Source organism: Zootoca vivipara, chromosome 3, assembly GCF_965207765.1.
Source record: "Zootoca vivipara chromosome 3, rZooViv2.hap1.1, whole genome shotgun sequence".
NCBI classification, from domain to species: domain Eukaryota; kingdom Metazoa; phylum Chordata; class Lepidosauria; order Squamata; family Lacertidae; genus Zootoca; species Zootoca vivipara.
The window spans coordinates 113,677,420-113,686,217 of NC_142586.1; the positions used below are offsets into that span (position 1 = coordinate 113,677,420).

General features: G+C 46.5%; 1 long non-coding RNA gene across 1 annotated transcript; it reads right to left on the reverse strand.

Moving 5' to 3' along the window:
* Positions 1–3,495: 3,495 nt before the first annotated feature.
* LOC118082894 (uncharacterized) lies at positions 3,496–8,490 on the reverse strand. The gene is made up of 3 exons (XR_004692313.3): positions 8,347–8,490; positions 5,346–5,432; positions 3,496–3,864 (listed from the first exon to the last, which is right to left on the reverse strand). It is a non-coding gene; the product is annotated as an uncharacterized LOC118082894 (long non-coding RNA).
* Positions 8,491–8,798: the final 308 nt, after the last annotated feature.

Here is an 8,798-nt window from a genome sequence, read left to right on the forward strand (position 1 = left end):
CAGGCATCCCCAAACTTCGGCCCTCCAGATGTTTTGGACTACAGTTCCCATCTTCCCCGACCACTGGTCCTGTTAGCTAGGGATCATGGGAGTTGTAGGCCAAAACATCTGGAGGGCCGCAGTTTGGGGATGCCTGCATTGCAGTAATCTAACCTAAAATAATGTTGTTGTTGTTGTAATTTATATACTGCCCTATAGACCTCTGAACCAGCCAGATGAGAGTTACAGCTGGGACTCAGTGTTTGGGAGGCCACTTGTGCCTCCAGCATCAGTGAAGGGGCCAAGATGGTGGTCATCTGTCAGGGATCCTTTCGTTGTGATTCTTGTATTGAAGAGGGTTGGTCTAGATGACTCTTTGAGTCCCTTCCAGTCCAATCATTCTAAGAGTGGCCTCAAGCTATGTACTCTGTATTTGCTCCTTGGAAAAGGAAATAGTGAGTAATTTCCCAGATACAGTCATACCTCTGGTTACGTTCACTGCGGGTTGCGTACATCACGGGATACGAATGCACCGAACCCAGAAGTACCGGAACAGGTTACTTCCAGGTTCGGCGATTTGTGCATGCGCAGAAGCGCTGAATGACATCACGCACATGCGCAGAAGCACCGAATTGCATGGCGAACATGCGCAGATTCGGTGCTTCAGGTTGCGCACTGCTCAGGTTGCAAACAGGGCTCCAGAACAGATCCCGTTCACATCCAGAGGTACCACTATATATAAATAAACTCATCAGTCTCTTATAACATGTCTGCATATATAGGTTATAAGACCTAATAGACCTAAACTGGATTGGTCCCATCCATGTTTCCATGTCAGTTCTCGTTGAAATCCTGAGAATTGTAGCCTGCAGAATGAAGTTGAGAGAGAACTCTCAGCACCCTGTGGGAATTGCTATTCTTTCGTGAAACAATTCCAGCTGAAACCTAGTTAAGATTTACAGCTTAGATGCCTCCTGATGGCCTTAATGTCAACATGTACCGCAGCCTCAAAAGAATTGCATCAGAGAACCATCTGCAGACTCTGTGTGAGGAATACTTGTAGATCTTTCCTGATTCCAGGACAGAAGGTGCAGCCTTTTGGGAGAAGTACATGTCATGACCTTGCAAGAGATGCTATCAAAGCAATCCAGATTTGCGAACACAGGCATTCCCCAAGAGAGAGCCGTGCTGTGTCTCTAGAACAGTGTGGTCTTCAAAATTTATAGGATCACAAGAAGAGCCAACTGGATCAGGCTAAAGGCTTCATCCTCTGTGAATTTGTCCAATTCCCTTTTAAAGCAATCCAAGTTGGTGGGCACAGTTTAACTGTGCACTGCATGAAGAAGCATTTTCGTTTACCTGTCCTGGATCTTCCAACATTCAGCCACATTGGATGTCCACGGGTTATAAGAGAGGGAGAAAACCTCTTCTCTATCCACTTTCTCCATCCCATGCATAATTTTACCAGTTTCTATAATTTTCTCTTCCCTGCTTTTTATTTAAACTAAAACGTCCCTTTCCTCACAGTTGCTCCATCCCCTTGATCGTTGTTGCCCTTTTCTGAGGTATTTAATTTTTTACTGCCCAGAGTCCAACATTTACAGTTTCTAAAGATTGGTTTTCCTAACCGTGGCAACTCCTGTCTCCTCTGAGATTTAGCTTTATTCCACCTCCCAGTGTCAAGCTCCTCCACCTTCTCTTCATCGTCTCATTAAGAGACAGGATCCATCCAAGTGAATTAATTATGTGACCAGCCTGGATAGCTCAGTTGGTTAGAGTGTGGTGCTGATAATGGTAAGGTTGTAGGTTCGATCCCCTTATGGGACAACTGCATTTTCGTGCATTGGAGGGCATTGGGCTAGATGGTGCTCAGGGTCCATTTCAACTCTACAATTCTATGATTCTATCTTTAAAAAGAAGGGTGGGCTAGGATGCTGGAAAAGGGTCTGGAAAAGACGTGAGCTGCCCTACTATGTAGTGAAGGTGCTACCTTAGGCTGCGGATATAGGGCACCACCAGGCCTCTGCCAAGGGTGCTCAATGAAACAGAGGGCCCACTAACAAAAGCTTTTCCTGACCAACTCTTCTCTTCACCATTGAAGTTGGCTGGTTCACATTTTCTCCCCCTGCCCAGGGCAACTTTGGTGGTGAGAAGGCAGTGAAGTAGGTGTGAGTTCCTGCTTGCTCGTCATCTCTCTGCTTGCAATGCAAGCAATGATAATAATAATAATAATAATAATTTATTATTTATACCCTGCCCATTTGGCTGGGTTTCCCCAGCCACTCTGGGCAGCTTCCAACAGAAAAATGAAATAAAATAATCTATTAAACATTAAAAGCCTCCCTAAACAGGGCTGCCTTCAGAGGTCTTCTAAAAATCTGGTAGCTGTTTTTCTCTTTGACATCTGATGGGAGGGCATTCCACAGGGCGGGCGCCACCACCGAGAAGGCCCTCTGCCTAGTTCCCTGCAACTTGGCATCTCGCAACGAGGGAACCGCCAGAAGGCCCTCGGCACTGGACCTCAGTGTCCGGGCAGAACGATGGGGGTGGAGACCCTCCTTCAGGTATACTGGACTGAGGCATTTAGGGCTGATGAAAAAGAGGAGGAGAAGTATGGTGTTGAGGAGCTAAACACACAGAGGGGGGGGGCATGAAAAGCTTGCTGGAACTAAATTAGAGCACAGATACATCTACCTCAGTAGTTTTCAACAGAGTCTTTCCTCAACCCTACCTGGAGATGCTGGAGTTTGAACTTGCTACAAAGCAAGTTCTTCCCCCCATGGGAAGAGGGGGGCATGAGGGTAACTTTCCCAAGGACTCTCCAAAATCTGGAGTTGGCACTGGGTGGCATTCATAGCAGCAGAGAGGGAGACCAGGAGATGGAAAGGAAGATCATCTACTTTCCTTTTTACCCAGGCTGGTGCAAAAGAACTTCCCAGTAAATTAAGCCCCATGTGTGAATTAGTGGAATCAGCATGTGCCATTGGGGTTTGCATCCTCATGTATCAAAGCACCCTGGTCTGCAAAGGACACGGACAACCTTGGGATGGTTCCACAGAGAATTCTTGGAAGTCTATACCAAGATGTACTGAACTAAGCATTCAGCAGGGACACGGGTGGCGCTGTGGTCTAAACCACTGAGCCTCTTGGGCTTGCTGATTGGAAGGTCGGTGGTTTGAATCCCCGGGGTGGAGTGAGCTCCTGTTGCTCTGTCCCAGCTCCTGCCAACCTAGCAGTTCAAAAGCATGCGAGCACAAGTAGATAAATAGGTACCACTGTGGTGGGAAGGTAAACGGTGTTTCCGTGCACTACGGTTTCCGTCACGGTGTTCAATTGCACCAGAAGTGGTTTGGTAATGCTGGCCACATGACCCGAAAAGCTGTCTGTGGACAAGCGCCAGCTCCTGACTCAGCCTGAAAGCGAGATGAGCACTGCAACCCGATCGTCACCTTTGACTGGACTTAACTGTCCAGAGGTACTTTACCTTTACCTTTAAGCATTCAGCATCCCAACAAATTTGCCCCTCCTTCCACAGGGGAACTTTATTTGCCAAGCATAGATACATGAAAATATGACTGAAACAAAATCTTAGATGAGGCCTGAACAATCAATGCTGGTTGTTCCCAAGTGCTGTTTCAGAATGGAAAGGAAGGCCTTGCTGACAGAAGTCATTGCAGCTGAGCTTCCAGCAGCCGACTCGAAGAACAGGTGAGATGGGTGAGGATGCGCATGAAGGCTATTGAGCTACCTTGGAGCAGCAGACTCTTTTGAAATGGCAGGGCACATCCAGGAATAGACCCGAATGGCAGGTCTGATTGACTGGGTGAATGCAGTACCCTCCCATGGAGGAGCAAGTAAGAAGCGTGGCTTCTGCAGGGCTGTCTTCTGTAGAAACAACAACAGAAGGTTTAGAATCACAGAGCTGGAAGTAACCTCAAAGACCAACTAGTTCAGTCTTCATCAACCTGGTGTCTTCCATGTATTTGGGGTCTGCAACTCCCATCATCCCCAGCCAATCCTCTGGGTGGGGCCAATGGTAGCTGGAGTCCAAAACACTTTAAGGGCACCAAGTGGGCAAAGGCTGATCTGATTTTTGGAGGACATCAAAAAATGAAGCACCCCTGATAAAGTCCAGCCTCTGCTAAAAAAGGAGTGTGAGCAACCTTCTGAGGCCCTCTGCCCCACCATTCAACAGCTCATACCATCAGGAAGTTCTTCCTCGTACTTAGTCTACTTTCCCTTTTTGCCATTTGAACCACCCTTTGGTTGAGATTCTAACATGTGGAGTAGTTTTCCCCAACCTGATGGCCCTCTATATTTTTTGGACAGCATCTCAACCACCGACCTTGGGTGAGGCTGCAGCAACCTTGAGAACCCTTGGCAGCCCACTTCATTTTAGACTTAAACCATCTGCCCCAGAAGATCAATGCTAGTGTTTTCTTTTTGCCTAACTCAGTCTGGTCCACTACCAGTGACTGATATTGGCGGATGCTGGGGTATCTCTGGAAGCATAATTTGACCAGAAAAGGAGAACATCTGTAAATGTTGGTGAACTTTTAATGACTACAACTTTGGTGAACTTTTAATGACTACAACTTTCACCTTCCCTGGCAATCTATCTATAAAACACACAGAGACTGTGGCCAATTATTTCATGATTTTTGCTATTATTCTTTTTAATCTTTCTTGGAAATTTTCCAATAACACATATGGCAAGCCTTACCTTCTGTGGTGGTCATGGGGGACTTAGAAACATATACTAAGAATCCATAAGTATGTGTTTTAGAACAGCAAAAATGAACCTATATATTTAACTCAGTATATAAGAACAAATAAATAATTTATTCCCCTGATATATTTTTTTAACACAAATCTAAGCCGACTGACTGTTCTATGCTATTGCAATTTTGTAGCTTCCCCTGTTTATTATGTTTCATTTTTGCATGTACAGTCATACCTCGTGTTGCATTAGGTTCATGTTGTGTCCTTTTGGCTTCTGAATGCGGCAAACCCGGAAGTGTATACTTCCGGGTTTCGCCGCGTGGGTGCACAGAAGCATTCTGCATGCTTCGCACATGCGCAGAAGTGCTCTATTGCACCATGCACATGCACAGAAGCGGCCTATAGTTACGGACTTTTTGGGGTGCAAATTGCACCCCGGAACGGATCGAGTTCATAACTATAGAGGTACCACTGTATGCTTTAACTGTTGCTGCAAACAACCCTGGGAATAGGGTTAGAGGATGGAATAAAAACAAATATTAGAGCTGTGCTCCAGATCCAGCTGGATCCTGGATCCCAAGCCAAATCAGAACATGAACATGGGGGGGTGGGGTAGGGCGTGCGCATGTTCCGTCATCACTCACCTTGAACAGTCCATAATAATAGTAAGATGGCAGCAGAGAGGCAATGAAGGATCTTCATGACTGAAGTTCAGCTGGAATCTCAGTAACCTTAGAAAGAAGACACACTAAGATGAAAGCAGACCGGATAAGAAATTTATGCACTTATTAAGCCAGGGGGTGCCAGCGTAGTGCCCATGTACCTCCTATGGTGCCCACAAAGGCACCCAGGAAATATCCCCTCAACAATCTCCCTGAAACACAAGATGCTCTTACTGTCCAGTCTCTGTTTCTGATGGCTTAGACCGCCCCCCCCTACGTTGACTACACCCCTTTAAAGATGCCTTTATTTTACTGAATGCCAGGACTGGACACCCACCCTACCATCGGTTCTGAACACAGGAGAAGAACTTGTCTCTGCGAGCCAACACAGAGGTGGATAATGAAGTATAAACACCAACAATTGCGAGCGCTCCAATTGGAGTATAGCCTTTACCAAAGGCATCATGGACTTGGAAGAAACTCAAACTCAGGACAAAAGGGAGAAACGTGCTAAGAGGAAGGCACATTTGGCAAACCCTCACCATGATCAACTCCTGCCCCCACTGTGGAAGGATGTGTGGGTCCAGAATTGGCCTCCACAGTCACTGTTAAGACCGTGTTCATGGAAAGCCACTTCCGCCTTAAGGAGGAGGTGGGGTTTCGGGACTCATGACTTCTCCATGTGGGGGTGGACAGTCCTGGGCGATTGGGGGGTTCCCGGCTGCGTCACTGCCCAGGCAACCAATCGGGTCACTTGGGAGGCGTGGCCTGCTCGGTTTAAGCAGGACGCAGGCAGGAGCTCTCCCCTTTTCGCGCTTCCAGCTGCTCTGGTTTTCCCACCCTCCCGCCCTTTAGGTTCTCATCTCTCTTGACCTTGCTATGGACTTTGGTTGGTCGCCGTTGAGGGGCCTGGTAGGACTTTTTCCACTTGTCAAATTGGCACCAGCCATTTGGTTTTCGCCTACCTCATAGCAAATAGTCACAACTTGGTGACTTGGTTTGGCGGTTAAGCATTGGGAAATTGCTGCAAAAGAGAGAAGGGGAGGTAGCGCCATCGCCTCCCACACACATTGAAGGGTATTCCGTTAAAGGATTCTGGGGGCATTGCCCTGTTCGAAGCCTGGGGAGGCTAGGGCCTAAGGCAAGACCCCTATCGGTGGCCCCGGGAGAACTCCTAGTTGATGTGCATCAGCAGGACTCCCCCTACTGGTGGTTAACCCTTCCCAAACAGTGGTTAGATATAGTTGGTTAGGACCAATGCCTAAGCCAATACCACTCACAAACTGTAACCAATAAAGTTGTGGCCTTTTTTAGCCCATTAACTGGTGTCAAGTGTCTTTATTCAACTTGGGGGGGGGGGGCTGTTCGGGATCTCGCCACGCAAGGCAATCTTACTCAGCTACAAGTGATCACCAAAGAAGAAAGATAATGAAAGTACTCTTCCCGCCATGGCAGATAGGGAGGGGGTGCCTTCACCATTTGGTGACCCTGCCTCTTTCCCTGCACCGTCAAGATGTGGCGACCTTTATGCCACGCCCCTGCGGCAGCCATTTTGTGGCTGGTGCCCGCACCAAATGTGCCCAAAAGGTTTGCTTGACCCCTCTCCTAGTCTAACCAGCTCACCACACTGGGCCTCACCCATGGATCCTTTTGTGATGACAGTAGCAGTGTAAATACTGGAGCTTGCTCAGAATTCCAAGGAGGAACAGGTTTGTCAGTTGGTTGGAATGCAGTTACAGGGGCCTGAGAGAGGAAGAACTGTGTGTGTGTGTGTGTGTGTGTGTGTGTGTGTGTGTGTGTGTGTGTTACACAGTGCAATTCTATATCTGCCTCCTCGGAAAGACTGCTATATGCATGGAAACATATAGAAGAATGGCTGATTAAATAATTGGCTCTGGCTGAGATGGTGAAGTTAACATGTTTAACGACGGAAAAATAATTGCTGACGTTTGCTAAGGATGGGAAATTTCTTTTGGACTTTGTGTGTGAAAGACAAAATGGGCTTATAATATTATATGTAGCCGCAGGACAGAAAGCCAGAAGTCCCTTTACCTTTTTCTTTATTTTGGTAGTTCTTCCTCTCTTTCCCTTTTCTCTCCATTTCTCTTTTTCTTAGGTCTCTCCTTTTATGGTCTTCTTTCTTTTACTTCATTCTGACTTTGTTTTTGTTTGTTTTTAAGACTAAGTAGCTGTCTTATATTAGTATATTATTTTAAGGTAAAGGTAAAAAGGTAATGGGGCCCTCATCTCACTTTCGGGCCAAGGGAGCCGGCATTTGTCCACAGACAGTTTTCCAGGTCATGTGGCCAGACGAAACCGCTACTGGCACACAGAGGACCATGACACATAGCTGCCAAGTTTTCCCTTTTCTCGCGAGGAAGCCTATTCAGCATAATGGAAAATCCCTTAAAAAAAGGGATAACTTGGCAGCTATGCCATGACAAGTGCTTTGTGATGGGTATGTATTTCTGTATATCTATGAATAAGTATCTCTCACACACAAACACACATCTGCCTCCTCAGAAGTAAATATCATTGGGCTCAGTGGGTTTTACTCCCAGGTCATTGCGTATAGAATTGCATTCATAATGCTCAACCTCTCTGTCTCTCTTTTTAAGTGAATGAAGTTCATGTCTCAACAGAAGCCAAGTGTTCACGTGATTTATGGGCTGGCTCACACTCACACATGCACCAGACATTGGGCCTCAACACCTGATGATGCTTTTCATTACACTCGTAATTTTCACATTGCTTCACATGGGTCCCAAAATAGCAGTCACATGCAACGATACGCAGACCCTGACCCACAAAAGCTGCATGGTCTTTTTGAGTTTAGCCTTTGAAAACAAAAGGAAATCTAGAACAATCCAGTTGCTTCCCCCCCCCCCCCCCCGGACACTATTGTGCCCAGCCAGTTCCTCCATAATAAGCACACAGAGAAAAACACACTTTGACAAGAAAATGAAAGAAAAACCCCTTTTACCTTTGTGGTGGGGAAGAGGGATGTTGGTTGCAGGGAGGTCTTGCAGGGAGCCTCTCTGCCTATCTGACTCTGAGCTGAAAATGACTGTCATCCGGAAGCTCAGAGCTGTAGTTTCCTGCCAGGCTCACGGGGACTGTAGTTTTCTCAACTTCCTGATTCGAATGCCAAAGAAAAGTACATTCTGCAATATGCCTCTGAGTATCTGTTTCTGGGAATTGCGAATGGAGAGAGGGCTATTGTGACTGTTAGATTGATGTCCAAATATAGGATAGGGGACACTTGGCTTGACAGAAGACCATGTGAAAGGGATATAGAGTTTTTAGTAGACCACAGGTCTGGAATAAGTCAACAGTGTGATGTAACAGCAAAAATAAAAACTAAATAAAATTAATGCAGTTCTAGGATGTATCAACATTAGAGTCCAGCTCCAGCAAAGTAATAGTAATAGAAGT